Here is a 17,365-nt window from a genome sequence, read left to right as displayed (position 1 = left end):
ATTTCCTCCATTCCAGACCCCAACCATTAAAGCTTCACTTTTTCTCCAATTAATAAATGCTGATGAAATGTCTTTAACAATATATTGTAATTTTTGAACAACATCATTTCCAGTTTCAAAAACAATAACATCATCAGTGTATGCAGATAGATAAGTGGTACTATTACATTGTGGCACAGTCAAAACCATTTAACTAACTGCATAACATATGAAGCAGAGGTTCTATGGCCAATGTATAAAGCATTACAGACATAGCACAACCTTGTCTCACTCCTCTCTGTACTTTAAAAGGGGCACACAAACCACCATTAATTTTAAGCACACACTCAATTTCACAGTACATAACTTTAATCATTGTTATAAAACCAGGGCTAAAACCGAAAGCTTCTAGGGTGTGCCACAAATAAAGGTGCTCAACCCGATCAAAAGCTTTCTCTTGATCTAGGGAAATAAGACCAATATTAATAACCAAAAGTTTAGAGACTGTAATGAACTCAGACTGGAGGTTGTGTTAGAATCCATTATGCAGAAGAGTTTAATAAACAAATCCAAATCAGAAAGCTCAAACGTGGTCAGTATAACAGGTAGTGGTAGATAACAGGCAAACAATCCAATCAGGCAAACAAGACAGAAAGGGTAATCCAGGAACGTAAATCCAATAAACAGGCAGAAGATCATAACATGAGGCAAAATGAGAATACACTGGATAAACACTCAGTAAGGCAGGTGAACTGGCAATTCTTCGCAATGTGTATATGGAAGCACATGGCTTTTAAGCCTACAAACAGGAAGTAACTGTAGAAGGAATGGAGAAGAGTCAATATTCGGGAGAGGGCTCCCTCTGGTGGTGGGATGAGTGAGTCTCTGGTTGTGGCCTTACAGAATCCCCCCCTCTGCGAACACCTCCCTGTATTCCTCTCCTAGAGCGTCCCCTTGGTCTAGGTGCTGGGTGATTGGGGTGAGTTAGATGGAACTTGTGGGTCAATGAGGGGTCCAAGTTGTCTCTGGCAGCTACCCACAATCTCTCCTCTGGTCCACATCCCTCCCAGTCCACCAAATATTGCATCTGGCCCCCTATCCTTCTTGAGTCTAGGATTTCTGACCAGGTATGATGGAGCTCCATCAATCTCCAAAGGCAGTGGAGGTTCCATTTCCGTGGTTTCCTTTTCAACATTCCTGTTCACGGCTGCAGTACGATCTGAGATAGTGACCGATCTCCTGATTGAGTCTCTCCACCTGTCCATTAGCCTGTGGGTGGTAGCCTGAGGTGAGACTGACGTTAATGTCTAGCTGTTTGCAGAATGCCTGCCATACTCGTGAAGTAAACTGGGGACCCTGGTCCGACACAATGTCTTCTGGTATTCCATAAACTCTGAAAACGTGATGAAACAAGGCTTTAGCAGTTTCCATGGTTGTAGGGAGACCTTTAAGGGGAACCAGACGACATGACTTTGAAAATCTGCCTATAATAACCAAAACAGTTGTGAAACCGTTAGAACTAGGGAGATCAATGACAAAATCCACAGATAGATGGGACCAGGGTCTCTGAGGAATGGGGAGTGGTTCATGTAGTCCAGTGGGGAGTTCTTTGGGGTTTTTTGACTGTGCACAGATGGAGCAAGACTTGACAAAGTTAGTAACATCTTGAGTTAAACTTGGCCACCAGAATGAATTACGTACTAGCAGTATAGTGTGTTAGATACCTGGGTGTCCGGTGCTAAGCGACGTATGGACCCACTGGGTAATGCGTTGTCTGAGAGTACGTGGTACGTATTGTTTGGTAGAACTGAGTCTTGGTGACTAGGGGCGTGTGAAGGGTCATACTTCCTGGAGAGGGCATCTGCTTTGCTGTTTTTGCTGCCGGGTCGATACGTGACTGTGAACTGGAATCTTATAAAGAATAATGACCATCGTGCTTGTCTTGGGTTCAGACGTTTCACACTCTTAATGTATTCTAAATTCTTGTGGTCTGTTATTAACTGGAATGGGTGAGCCGCCCCCTCCAGCCAGTGTCTCCACTCTTCTAATGCCGCTTTGATGGAGAGAAGCTCCTTGTTGCCCACATCATAGTTCCACTCTGGAGTGGTCAGCTTCCTGAAAAAGAAAGCACATGGATACATGAAGCCCGGTGTGCCGTGTCTTTGTGAGAGAACAGCTCCTATTCCACAATCAGAAGCATCAACTTCTATAATTAATGGAAGGTTAGGGTCAGGGTGTTTGAGTATAGGGGCTGTGGTGAACTTGGTCTTGAGTGTTTCGAATGCTGTTTATGCTGAATCAGTCCATTGCAACTTCTTGGGTTTACCTTTCAAGAGGGAAGTCAACGGGGCTCCGCTGATAATATAGTTTCTAATAAACTGTCTGTAGAAGTTTGCAAAGCCTAGGAACCTTTGGAGAGGGCTCCCTCTGGTGGTGGGATGAGTGAGTCTCTGGTTGTGGCCTTACAGAGACTTCCAATGCATCTCTGACTAAAGCAATATTGTCAAAAATTGATCTATTAGGTATGTAATAAGTCTGATTATAATGTATCACCTGTCCTATCACCTTTCTTAGCCTTATGGCCAGAGCTTTGGATAGGATTTTGTATTCAGAGCATAAGAGGGAAAGAGGCCTCCAATTTGCAATGTTGTGAAGATCACCTTTTTTGGGCAATAAGGTGATAACTGCCCTTCTGCAACTAAGTGGAAGTAAGCCTTTTCCCAGGCTGTCATTAATGACAACTAAGATATCTTCTCCTATAATGGGCCTGAAAATTGTATAAAATTCAATGGGTAGACCTTCAGTTCCAGGGGATTTCCCATTTTCATACTTATCATAGCTACACTGAGTTCCTGTAATGATAAAGGCTGCTGCAATTCAGCATTAATCTCATCATCTATTTTTGGCAGACCATCATAAAACTTATTGGCAGCTATCATCCTTTCATTAACCAGATCAGTTGTATATAACTTTGCATAGTATTATGCAGCAAACTGCCTTATCTAAGCTGGTTCACTGAACTCCTGTCCTGTATCTGCATTCAAGGAATGGATAATTCTGCTTTGACCATTTTTTTCTCCAGATTAAAAAAAAATCAATTTGTGTAGCTTTCTGGAAGCGTGAACGAACTAACGCTCCTTTCGCCTTAACACCCAACAGGTCTGCCAGAGAAGCTTTTTTAGATGTAATCATTTCAAGATATTCTCCTTTTTCTGTGGAATCTGATAAAATATGTAGATCCATTATCTCAACCTCTAAAGCTTTCAATGATTGAGTTATGTCCCTCGTAACACTGAGAGTGTACTGCTGGCAAAACGTTTTAATTTGTACTTTCCCACAATCCCACCACTGTTGTAAGGAACAGTACATATGATTTTGTTGTTTAAAAACATTCCAAAATAAAATAAAAGAATCGTCAAAATTTATTATCATCTAAAAGAGATGCATTAAAGTGCCAATATGCACTATTTGACTTTACAGTATTAGCTGTTATATTACAGAGAACAGCACTGTGATCAGAAAAACCTACAGGAGTAATTATACAGTGTTTAATTAAGATGGTGTTTAAAACTAAAACTCTATCAAGTTTTGCCAAAGAGAGTGAATTGTCTTTACAATGAGCCCATGTATATTTTCTTAATTTTGTATACATATTCCTCCAGATGTCAGAAAGATCAAAAATTTGAATTCGTTGTTTAATAGCCCTCTGAGAAGCAGCATGTGGCTCTAAATGATTCCTATCTAATTTATCTTTCTCAGTACAATTAAAGTCCCCAGCTAGGAATAAAAATTAATCTGTGTTTAAATCTTTCAAAGTAGAATTAATTAACTAAAAAAAACAAAACAAAACTAAAAAAAAACAATACTCTTTCTGCTCCACAATTAGGAGCATAAATATTTAAAAATACCATTAGAGTATTCTCAAATCTAGCCTTAATCTTCAAGAAATGTCCTTTTACAATTTCATTAACTTCAAAGGATATTGGAATTACATTCTTGGAAAATAAAATAGCAACATCTCCACTATGACTTGACCGTTCCACTCTCTCTTCCAATCCACCTAATTTCTAATGTCACTGTGTTTCTTGAACAAACATGACATCAACAGACTTTTGACTTCTGAATTCAAACAACATCATCCTTTTTTGAACATCTCCAGCTCCATTTAAATTAAGAGTTCCAGTTTTATACTGATTCATTTTGTTATTCAGATTTGAAAACAATCCAAAGAAAAAAAGAACAAAAATCACATCAACAAATTACCTAAAGTTAAATAATTAAACTGTGACATCCCTGTCTTTATTAGAGGTTTGCTTTTTGAGCTTATTTACAAATTTCTGTAAATGATAGACCCCAAGTTCAGAAAAGGACCCTTCTTTCATGAAAAATCTAGTGTCTTTCACAAACTGTGCACAGTCAAGAAATAATCTTCAACACATACTCCCTTTAGCCCCCATGTTTCCTTCAGAAACAGGCTATTATCCTCAGCTTTGTAGAGTACATTCAACTTTTCTCAATGAGCATTTGGAGTATAATGCAATTTATAGATCATAGACCAAAACATATTTATAACCCACAAGTAAAGTGCTTAATTTTTTCTACATTCTAACAGATGGAACATTGTATTGTAAGAGAGGGAAGAATTAAGAAAAGAGAAAAGTTGTCTATGACAAAAAAGAAGCCAACCAAATTTTCAAAGAATGCCACGCAAGTGCCTTTGGAGCCCACTGCGTTATTGTGAAAATGAAGGACACAGTGTGCAAAAGGTTTTACTGGCTTGGCATGACATCTGATATCGATAAGTGGGTAAGTATATATTTTTTATTAATCAAAAGAGAAAATTAATTCTATTTATTATCACTTAATTTTAAGCAAAAACACACAAAAGTGATGGAAAACACTATATCACTTCCATAATTCTTTAGCTACATGAGTTCTGAACTCAGTACTGAAGGCCAGTGTAGGCTACTGCTTTGATACTGGACTCGGTATCAAACATTTTTGTTTGATGTGGTGCAGCTGAATGTGTACTTGTTTGTCCAGAGACCTGTCATACCACATAAAACTTAATGACAACAGAATTAATATTCCCTCCTTGGAATACTGAAGTTCACTGTTAACATATTGTCTTCCAGGATGGAGAATGTATGGAATGCCAGACCAGTGCTTTAACAATAAAGCAGGAGACAGAGTGCATCCCCATACAAGTGATGTATAATATTTTGCTTAACTTATATTTTGTGATCAAGAATGCTTAATAGTCATTCAAAGTTAATAATGTATTTGTTGTTTTGCTCTCCTTTGTTAAGGTGAGCCAATCGTTTGAAATTGTGGGGATGGACCTCGTTGGCAAAGTGGCCAAGACAGAGACAGGCAACGTATATATGTGATGTAGGACTACTTTACCAAGTGGTCAGAAGCATTTGCCATACCCTCCAAAACAGCGTCAAATGTGTCAGAATGTATAGTGAGGTTCTTTTATCGTTTTGGTGCCCCAAAAAGTATCCTCACTGACCAGGGACGAGAGTTCGATAATGAGGTTTGTTGAATGTTACAGCATGTCATAACATAAATGTAAATGTATTTTTGGACAGTGTTTAAATGGATGTGAGATGATTTCACATATCTCACATTTATTTGCATATGCAGTATTATTTGTAAATATTTTTTGCAACAAATAATTAAAAGTTAACAAAGGATAATGTGCTTATTATTGTTTGCTAACAGCTAAACATGGAGGTGTGCAAAAGTCTGGGGATTGAGCGCAGCCTTTGTGCACTGTTTCATCCACAGACAAATGGGCTTGTCGAAAAACTAATACAATACAGAGGTAACAGCCCTGTAATTATATTACTGCTACTGTGTATATTTTGATTTGATACATGTAATGTTTAATATATTTATGATATCATGAACTGAAAATGTATTTAAAGCAAGGTGGCCAAACTATTTATGTTATAGTACTTTTCAGGGCACTGTGCAGACTTGTAAACCAACGTCCAGAGAGTTGGGATATGTATCTGGACGCCGTGATATTTGGGCTGAGGACCAAAAAACACATCACTACAAAGTTCTCCCCATTCTTCCTCATGTTTGGGACAGAAGCCCGCCTCCCGAGTGAGGTTCCAGAGGATTACAAGTTTGGTTTAATATAGAACATCTACAGTTAATCCATAGCTTGAATAACAAACTGAAAAAATATAGCTCATTGAGAACCAGTGTCAATGTTTATTATACATTATACAATAAGTGTAACAGTTTCATTGAAATGAGGAAGTGGGAAACAGCTATTACAACTCAGGTATGTCACTTTTTTATAAATTAAAGGCATCCGCCTCAAGCGTGACGGTGTGAGACACACACACATGTATGCACACACACACACACACACACAAACACACACACACAATAAAAAGGGACCATGCCAGAGATGAAAAGAGAGAGAGCTACCAGACAGAAAAAGACTGTGCTGAATTGTGACTGTGATCTTCTGAGTGATGTGCTGAAAAGCCATTTTCAGTTTGTTCAGTTAAAGTCCTATCTTTGATTTGAAATCCCAAGTTTCCTGTTTCCTCCTTTCCCACTCAACGAACCTCTCACATACTGTTATAGTGATCAGGAGTGCTTTGAGATTGTACAGTTAGTCAACAAATAGATACATTTGTCTCATTCACACATACAGTCTAATGACTGTACGCGATGGGTCAAGACCAATATCAATGAAAAAATGAAAGGTCTATTTTACAGATTGACAGCAGCGTGGAGAATGCTCTTGACAGGAGGTGGTGTCGGAGGCCATTAAAAGACAGGACTGCATTTTCACTCTTGTGCGTGAAAATATAACTGCGGCTCAAAGCAAATACAAGATGCCCAAATCTTACTGTACTATATATTTTATATATACTATTTTATTTTATTTTTATTTATTCTTTATTTTTTTAAATGTATACGGTGTATTCTATATTGTGTGTATACTGTACATTGTATATTATTATTTGTGTTGTGTGTAATTATGTGTATATTAGATATGTAAATTGTGTTGTGTAAATCTGATGTTTATTGTAAATTGGTATGTCTCATCACTGTCATGACTGCTATGTTGCTTGGAACTGCACCCAATACGTACACCCACTGTTGCACTTGTGATTTGATTTGATTTGATTTGATTTGATTGTTTTCAAATCCTGGATAAGGACCTCCCCACTCCTTTCCCTCTCTCACATACTACCTCACCACACATAGCAAATGTTACCTATTCCTACATTCTCACTCCTGCACACCCCAATTTGTGTTCTTCCTTCTAAACCTAAGCGAGAAGCTCCCTTTCTCAGCTCCTCTGCCATCTCCTGCTGAGACTTCTTCAGCACTGCTCCAATGATACCAATGTCTTTCAATAGGTGCTGCATTGATACCAGTGTCTTTCAATAGGTGCTGCATTGATGCTTTCAAAAATTCTCGACATCTGACCTCCATGGGGTAAGTGGTGGTCCTCCATCCATTTTCCCTGCACTCGGAGGTCAGATCAGCATATTTTAACTTCTTCCTGTCATAGGCTGCCTCCAGTCCCTCGTCCCATAAGACAGTAAGCTCAATCATTATGACTTTTCTAGCTGATGCAACCATCATTGGCGGCCTTAGCTATGTTTCACCCATTTCAATTGAAATGGGCCCCGCCCTCCAAAGGGCCCCCAACTGACCTTCCAGAATTGAATAATTTACCCACTTTGATAATTAAATAAATGAAAATTAAATACTATGATATATATATATATAGCTATATTGTGGCCGTGGCAGCTGACTGGTGAGCTTTGATTACTTCATTCAAAGATGACACACTGTACACAGCTTCAACCAATAGTTGACACTTGGCTGACATCTGAGCAATCACTGAACTTGACCTGGCTGTCCAATACAGCAGCTAGCAAGAAACTTACTTGTGAGAGGAAAATGAATCACACCTATCCTAGTGGTGCCGAAAAATGTAAAATATTAGACAACAAAAGAAATTGTCTAAATAATGTCCCAAAAGTGACCTCTTTCTTTTGCCTGCCGACAACTGCACCACCTTCACAGCATGCTAGCCAAACAACTGGTGCTAACGATACGGGAGATTATGCTATTCAGAAGAACAAAGGAAATGAGAACCCTTCTACTCAGATGGTGGGGATAATGATGACCAGACTTTATTGCTTGATGAATAAGCACCACACGATGACAATCCTACAACTGAGACAGGGGAGGAAGATGTCACCACCATCACTCCAGACAGAGAGAAGGCCCCTCTAGCATTCACAGAGACTGATCCGGCATGTTGGCCAGCGCATATTACCAGTGACCAATGGATCGATATTGTTAGGAGAGGTCCCGTTCAGTTAGAGGACATTAATGTTCCACAGAGCCAATCACGGTGTCAATTTACCAAGGACAGATATTTTATGAAGTTGAAAAATGGAGATGGTCATGGTTAGTGTACTCACAATCATCTGATTCACTCTTCTGTTTCTACTGTACCCTATTTGGCAAGCAAAGTCAAGTCTCACCTGCGGAGGATTCAGAATGTGGGAGCGACTCACTCTCAAACTCCAGGATCACGAGAAGTCAAATGCACACCATGCCAACACGAATAGCTGGCATGAGCTAGAAACACGCTTGAGAACGCACAGTGCCATTGACAGCACTTACCAAGAAATGCAGATACTGGAAAAACCACTGGGATGATGTCATGAAGAGTCTTGCCATAGTCTGTCACCTTGCAGAATGAAACCTTGCTTTCCATGGCTACAATTCCACACTACATGAACCAAATAATGGGAACTTTCATAGGTCTGGTGGAGCTGCTTGACATGTTCGACCCAGTGATGAGCGAACACGTCAGACGAGCAGAGAAAAAAGAGATTGCTGACCATTACATGGGGAAAACCATACAAAATGAGCTAATCACACTTATTGGAGACAAGACACTGGAAGCAATAATAGAGAGGGTAAAACAATCAAATTACTATTCTGTGATAATGGACTGCACCACTGACACTGCACACATAGAGCAGCTCTCTGTGACACTGCACATTGTCAAATGCCAAGTCGGTGTCAGGACTATAGTTTGTGAGCATTTTGTCAGTTTCCTACCAGTGCTTGACACATCAGATGCAGGCCTAACAGATGTCTTCTTGAAGCATATGGAGAAGTTAGGATTGGATATCTCAAAATGCAAGGGGCAAGCATATGATAACGGGAGCAATATACAGGGGAAAATAACGGGGTGCAGAAGAGGGTGCTGGATTTTAACAAAAAATCCATGCCATGCGCCAACCACAGTCTAAACCTAGTCATTGTAGATGCTGCAAAATCAACAGTGGAGTCTGTGAGCTTCTTTGGGTTGCTGCAACGTCTATACACAATAATCAGCTCATCGACACAGAGGTGGGAGCTTTTCAAGGAGAACATCCCACAGATGATCATCAAGGCCATAACCAACACGCGATGTGAGTGCTGCGTGGAAGTCCTGTGCAATACATAAGCGTCCCGTTGCTCTGTGTGTTATATGTTTTTAGTGTGTTTGCTTTTTATGATTATTTTAACTTATGGAAAGTGTCTTTGAGTACCCTGAAAAGTACATTATTATTATTATATTATTATATACTTGTAACAGAGTATATTTACAGTGTGGTATTATTACTTTTACTTAAGTATAGGATCTGAATACTTCGTCTTCCATTGTTATTAGGTGACAGTGAAACTGTGTCTGCAGCCAGAGGCCTAGAATAGGAGATCATGTCATGGAAATTCTGCTGACCATTATCATCTGGTACAACATTTTACATAAGGTGAATCATGACAGCAAGCTACTCAAGAGCCCGCAAGTGGGAATCGATGTGCTACAGCGTGAGGTGGAATATGTTCTGAAATTCCTCAAGGAATACAGAGAGAATGGCCTTTCATCCAGCCAAACAGATGCCAGAGACATAGCTGAAGAGATGGGGATGCCAATGGTCTTTCCTACTGCACAAATAAAAAAAAAATTAAAAAAATGCTAGTTCCAGTATGAGTCCCAAAATGCGGATACTACAGTGTCAGCCGCTGAACAGTTCGGGAGAGATGTTTTCCTTCCACTAGTGGACTCTGCCATCACAGGCATTAGCGAGCGCTTCAAGCTGATGTAGTCATTTTACAATTTGTTTGGCTTCATTTACGGAAGAGAGGAAATGAAAAAGGCCATCCAAAGTCGCACGCTGAAAGACAGCTGCATAAACATGGAGAGAACACTTGGCGATGTGGATGTTGAGGACCTTTTGCGTGAGTTGTCGGCTGCAGTCAGTGCCGTGCCTGCAAAAGAAACAACTGGCCTGCATGTTCTTAACTACATTTACAGCAACAACTTAGTTGAACTGTATCCCAACCTCAGCATTGCTCTGAGTGACAGTGCCTGTGACTGTAGCGACAAGAGAGAGAAGTTTCTCTTGACTAAAGCTCATCAAAACACATCTGAGGTTAACCATGCTCCAGGAGCATCTGTCAGCTCTTGCTCAGATTTCAACTGAGTATAAAGTAACGAGATCACTAGACAAAGATAAACTTATTAGAGCATTCTCAGCACTCAAGCATAGGAGGGTGAAGTTCTAGACAGGACTACCTCAGATTGAATCAGCGGTAAGTCTTTTAACACATTTTTAGCAGAAATAAAGTTGGAAATAAGAATAGTATTAATAAAATAAACTACATATTTCACTCAATTTGTACAGGCGGCGACTCACTTATTCTTTTTCCCACAACCGTAATTTCTCTCTCCCGCTTGGCTTGCTTCCCCTCTGTCTCTCCCTCTTCTTTTTGCTCTCCAGGCCTGTAGTGAGCTGTCCATGGTGCTGAAAGAGCACGAAGCGCAATTCTTTGTAAACTAGCAGTAGATTCAGACACTTTTAATTCCCAAGCAAAATATGTTATTGCTGTTGTTGTTAATTTAATATGAGGGAATTGTTTAAGCTGTTTTTATGTCAGCTGATATATAACACATAGTGCTATTCAGCAAACAGTAGTTGCCAAAGTGCGAGGCTTCTCCTTATTCCAAAGCAAAAATAACAGCATTGTTTCAGTTTTTAATTAAGGGAATTGTTTGGATTATTTCTATGCTAAGCAGCTGATGCTGAAAGTGCACATTATGCATTTAAGGTGAAGTCAGAAAATATACAATATAGATGAAAACAAACCTGGATCTTTGCTTTTTTCTCTCTATTATTATATATATATTTTTTTTTATGTGGGGTAGGGCCCCACATTAGCTCTTGAAACGGGCCTCCAGATGCTTAATGCCACCACTGCCGACGATAACACTACATCTGGCCTCAAGGAGGTAATGGCGACCTCAGAAGCAAATATCAGCTTTTGGCCAAAGTCGACCACCCTAATCCAATCACTTCCAGGTACCAGGATTGACCTGGCTTCCCTCCATGCAGTGCCTTGTGCAGTGCCTCCATTCTTAAAATCAATGAACTGCCTCTGAGGAGCATGATGGCATTTGTTTGCCTTTACTCTACACACCTTTAGGATCTCCGCTAGCTTGCACAGGACCTAATCATGTCACTATCTGTACCATCTTTGTGCCAAGGCAGTCTTGCACCCCACTAACATGTGCTGCAGATATGCTCTTGGGGCCTCACAAAGGGGACAACTCTCCACTTTGCCATACTACAGCAAATATTTCCAAGGCTTGGAAGGGTGTCATATTTGAATCTTATTAGATAACTTTGCCTGGCCTGGGGTACCTTCCACAGATAAGCTAATCCTAAAACTATCAGATGTACCCATACTGTCCAGCGCCCTTGTTGCTGCTGGCTGACTGTTCTAATCATATACTCTTCCTCTTCCGTCCTATGTAATTCTGTCACTACCATCACTTTTCTATGATGTCTGGAGGCTGCTGACCACAATTTGGGATTCATCCCCCATTGAAGGCCTGCTCTTCCTGACTGGGTTCTTCCAACAATCTTTTAAAGCTTTTATCTTAAAACCACCCTTTTTACAAGCTTCTCTGCTTTACAAGCGTAACCTGTTCGGACCTTGGCTTGACCAGCACTCACAGACTGGTCTGTTGATTCCTTTAGCTCTAAGACCAGCCTGGTCTTCTCCTGCTTGTAGCCCAGGATTATGGTGGCAGTTGTAAGGCATTTCTTCCAAACAATGCTACATCTGAAAGACAACTTAGCAAGCCAAGCTACTTCCTAATGTAACTGTTGGCCTTGGTGTCCATCCTTACCACTGCTGCTGCAGTGATGTCAATACGATGTAAACTGGTAATACCAGACCTTGAATTTGCCTTGAACGATGGTCTTATCCAGGCCCTCTTTCAGCTGCTTCAGAACCAACCCTGCCATGTGTTTATGCTGTGTATTCTATCCCTAAACTTCAAATACACTGCTCTGCCAGTAACAGGATTCTTTCCTCATCCACCTCAAACGATCTCTGGTCATTTCTAATTAATTTACAAATAGAATGGCTATGTAGATTTGTTTGCTTAATCTTCATCCTGGCCCATGCCAAAAGCTCCTTCAGCCTTTTCAGGATTCTGTTTGTACATGCAGCAGTCTGGAGGATGCTTTTGACATCATCCATATAACTGCACAGTGCTGGCAATCTAACCCCAGACTGTGCACAGATTCCTCGGACCATTTAACCAGCACCAATTTAGATGATCTCAAATGCAACTGTGAACAGGATGGGAGAGATTGAACATCCCATCACAATCACATCGACATCATACATTTACACTTGCTCTCGTCCACTAATGACTTGAAAAACTTCAGAAGACCTGACAACATTTCCAGTAAGGGAACATAATGAGCAACGATGCTCCCTGTTTTTTATGGTGCATCCTGGGAATTTTTAGGAAGCAAATGTTTCAGTGCACTGGAAAGATTATGCAAAAGAGACAGCCCTAAAAATGGTTGCCTGAGTGGTTCAAGTAAATGCACTAAAATTATTGCTCATTCAAGGACACGGAATGCATGCACAGAACGCAGAAAGCATGTGGTAGTTAAACTTGAAAAACCTCATAGGATCATAATGTATTCTAGTGTTTATGTTTGAGTCTGAGTTTGGATGTGAGAGGAGATTTGGCAGTGAGATTATGAGAAATGTGTTAATGCAGACAGCAAATTGCACTGACTTTGCAGAATTTAACTCATCTTGTGCAACAGTACATAGAGGATTTCCTGTCATTTGCTAGATTCTGTATCAGAATCACTTGAGCCACCAACGAGGGAAGAATTTGTGTGGTAAATGGCTGTAATATTTGATATCTTACACTTAATTATTTGACTTAGTAAAGTAAAATTCATGAATGTATGAATGATAAATGCGACATTTACATGTAAATGATTACAATAAGTATACTTATTTTGTTTGAAAGTACATAACCATCTGTACACCTTGTGGAAGTAAAAGAGTGAGTTATGATAACTTACCACTTGTAATTATTTAGTTGCACATTTGGAAACAATTAAAATTAGCCAATAATAGCAATGTATTAATCTGACATTGTAAAGATGGCATTTGCATTAAAAAGAGTGCATTGTCTGACCGAGCATATGACTCAAATGACGTTGACTATATGTGATATTAACAGGATAAACAGGACACTTTGGACAGCACAGTCACAGCAAAATGAACCTGATATTTAGAGAGTATAATCACAATGACATTAATTTTACAATCCAAAAGGATTACTTCTATAATTACTTGGAATATGACAAAGAAGATGTGGCTTCACAGGTGGAGAATGCCTTGACAGTGTTTCTCAGGTCTTTTTTGATTACTTTACATTTTATTGTCATTTGTTTCATTTAATATATAGACTATTCAGTTGGAAAACATTTATCCATACAAATAATGTTGTGGCAGCGGGGGCGTGGTCAAGCGTCCATCTGGAGAGAGAGAAAGTGGTAAGGGTGCTTGCACCTGAGCTAAATTATGTCTAACACCTGTCTCTAATTACAGTGAGCACGGGGATAGCGGCATAAAAGAGCCACACCGCCAGCAGACAAGAGAGTGAGCCTGGGTCCCGAAAGTTATTATTGTGAAGCTGATTATTATTGTGAAGCTGAAGAGACTATTATTGTGAAGCTAAGAGTTTATTATTGTGGAGCTGAAGAGATCAGCGTGGTCATTAAAAGCCTCACCTGTGAGTGGAGCAACCTGCCTCCCGTGTCCTCCTTATCGACTGTCTTTACACTAGTGCTGAAACCCGGGCTCAAGCAGAGGACCGGCATGCGATCCGGAGCCTCCTCAGCCAGGAGGCATCCCCAGCCATGACCCCGGACACCCACACACCGTTGCCCCTGCCTGCGTTACAGAAGATGGGGACAGCGGACGACCCCGAAGCATTCCTGGATCTGTTTGAGCACACCGTCAAGATCTGGGGCTGGCCGCTCGGCCAGTGGGCGGCCCGACTTATTCCACTGTTGTCCGGGGAAGCCCAGCTCGTGGCTCAAAAACTGCCAGCGACGAGCTTCCTGGCTTATGGTGGCCTGAAAAAAGCCATCTTGCAACAGGTTGGTCGGAGTCCGGAAGAGAATCATCAACTCTTCCGGAACCTGAAGCTGGAGAAGTCCGACCGCCCGTTCGCCTTCGCCCAACAGCTCCGTGACGCCTGCCGGAAATGGCTGCTAGTGAGGGACCGCGGCGTCGACGGGATCATCGACCAGGTGGTACTGGAACAGTTAATACATCGACTGCCAAAAAGGATGGCGGAGTGGGTCCAGTGCCACCACCCGGCGTCGCTGGAGGAAGCCGTCCGGCTTGCGGAGGACCACATGGCGGCGATCCCGAGGGTAGAAGAGCCCTCCTACTCTCTCTCCCCTCCCCCTGTGTTTTCCCCTGTCTCATCCCCCTCCCCTCTCTCCTCTCGTTCTGCTCTCTCCCAAGGGCCCGTTCCTGCCCCACGCAGGTGAAGAGGACTTATGCCACCGAGGCAACACCTTCCCCTGCCCCGATGCCCTGCCGCTCTTCCTCTCTGGTAGGGGCGCCCGCCGACGCAAGTGCGGGCGTAGTGCCTGGGCCAGCATGCTGCAGGTGCAGAGACCCGGGCCACTTCCGGGATCAGTGCCCTCTGATGGAGCTGGGGATGGTGGTACGGGTCTCCGACATCCCGCAAGCTGCCCCCAACCGGGCCGGAGCATATCGGATACCGGTAAGTGTCAAGGGGGGTACTCACCAAGCGATGGTGGACACCGGTTGTAATCAAACCACTATCCACCAATTCTTGGTTCAACCCAAGGCTTTGGGCACAGCTAAAATGGTGAGGGTGAAGTGTGTGCACAGGGATATTCACAAGTATCCTGTGGTGACTCTTACGATTAAATTCCGGGGGGAAAAGCATAGAGTGGAGGCTGCGGTTAGTTCCCACCTCACCCATCCACTGATTTTGGGGAAGGATTGGCCTGATTTTAGAAATGTATTGAAGGGAATTTGTGCGGATGGGTCCTGCACTAAATTAGGGAGATGTGAAATGTGTGATATTCTGGCAGGGGAGGCGGAGCCGGGGCCGTCCTTGATAGCTCCAAGTCATAATGATGAGAGAGGGGGAAAGGCTGTAGTCCCTCCCCTTCTCAGGGAATTCCCTGAGGGAGATTTCCCTTTGGAGCAGTCGCGAGACGAAACCCTCAAACACGCCTTCGACTAAGTGAGAGTCATCGATGGTCAACGACTCCAGCCGGACATCGCCCTTTCATATCCCTATTTTGCAATTATAAATGAGTGGTTGTATAGAGTGACACAGGATGCTCAGACAAAAGAAGATACAACCCAGCTTTTGATACCACGGAGCCGTTGGGAAGTGGTATTCCAGGCGGCTCATTATAATCCCATGGTGGGTCGCTTAGGAGAAAGGAAAACACTGAACCGTCTATTAGCCCATTTCTATTGGCCGGGCATTGGCGGCGATGTCCGCAGGTGGTGTGCGGCATGCCGCGAATGTCAGCTGGTTAACCCACTGACCACCCCAAAAGCGCCATTGCGCCCCCTTCCGTTGATCGAGGTCCCTTTTGAAAGAATTGGAATGGACCTCGTCGGGCCATTAGAGTGCTCAGCACACGGACATCGCTTTGTATTGGTCCTAGTGGATTATGCAACGCGATATCTGGAAGCAGTGCCTCTTCGTAACATCTCAGCACGCAGTGTTGTGGAGGCACTCTTCAAAATAATCTCCCAGGTGGGGATTCTGAAAGAAATCCTCACCAATCAAGGCACAACGTTTATGTCACGGACACTACGCGAGCTGTACAAATTATTGGGCATTAAACCGATTTGCACCAGCGTGTACCATCCACAAACAGATGGCCTGGTGGAACGATTTAATAAAACCCTTAAAAACATGATTCGTAAGTTTGTGCACGACAATGCTAGAAATTGGTATAAATGGCTCGACCCCCTGTTATTCGCAGTACGAGAGGTCCCGTAAGCCTCCACTGGCTTCTCCCCATTTGAGTTGCTGTATGGGCGACGCCCACACGGTGTGCTTGATGTATTGTGAGAAGCCTGGGAGGAGGGACCTTCAAATTGTAAGAATGAAATTCAATACGTTCTTGATCTTAGAGCAAAACTCCACACTTTGGGACAACTAACACAGGAGAATTTGCTCCAAGCTCAAGAATGACAGCGGCAACTGTATGACAAGAGAACTCAGCTAAGGGAATTTGCACCGGGAGATAAAGTGCTTGTATTGCTTCCCACATCGAGCTCTAAATTACTCGCCAAGTGGCAAGGACCCTTTGAGGTCACACGACGAGTGGGGGATCTCGATTATGAGCTTAAACGAACCGATAGAGGGGGCGCACGTCAAATATACCACCTCAGCTGTGGAGGGAGGCGGTACCTGTGACGTTGGCTATGGTACTTCCGGAGAGGGCGGGGTTCGGGCCTGAGGTGAATTCAAAACATAAACAGTTCACCCCGGAGTGGCAGGCAGGCTGGATGCCTTTTTACAAGAAATGAAAACCAATGTAGCCTTTAACATCGTATAGAAAGCTACAAATATTACATTTTCTGCCTCTTTCTATGAACAGAATCCACATAAGATCAAGGATGTGGCTGTGGACACTGTGGGGTTTTGAAGTTTGGAGCAGCAAAAATAGTTAACCTTGTGTAAATTGTCATATGAATATTTAGTTTTATGCTAAGCTAAAATTCTATTTCTTGCCTTTACATGCATCTGTTACCAGACACAAAATATTTTATAATGAATTCTATGCCAAAAATTCATGTTGGAACCTGAAGACCTTTGATATTAGGGCAAAGATGCCCTGCAAAAATCATATTCTTAATGAAAATGTAAATATTGTTTTTCTATAAAAATATCTAAATATCCTTAAAACAAGATCATTTTACTTGAGTAGCAAAA

The 17,365-nt window shown here is 41.9% G+C and overlaps 1 protein-coding gene across 2 annotated transcripts in view; it reads left to right on the top strand.

Annotated features, from left to right (window-relative positions):
- Positions 1–17,365, top strand: part of LOC127433969 (C3a anaphylatoxin chemotactic receptor-like) — a 118,532-nt gene that overhangs the window by 75,687 nt on the left and 25,480 nt on the right. The window lies entirely within an intron of this gene.

This window comes from Myxocyprinus asiaticus, chromosome 43 (genome assembly GCF_019703515.2).
Source record: "Myxocyprinus asiaticus isolate MX2 ecotype Aquarium Trade chromosome 43, UBuf_Myxa_2, whole genome shotgun sequence".
Classification (NCBI taxonomy): domain Eukaryota; kingdom Metazoa; phylum Chordata; class Actinopteri; order Cypriniformes; family Catostomidae; genus Myxocyprinus; species Myxocyprinus asiaticus.
The sequence above is the reverse complement of the archived record's forward strand: the minus strand, read 5'-3'. Positions and strand labels throughout refer to the sequence as shown.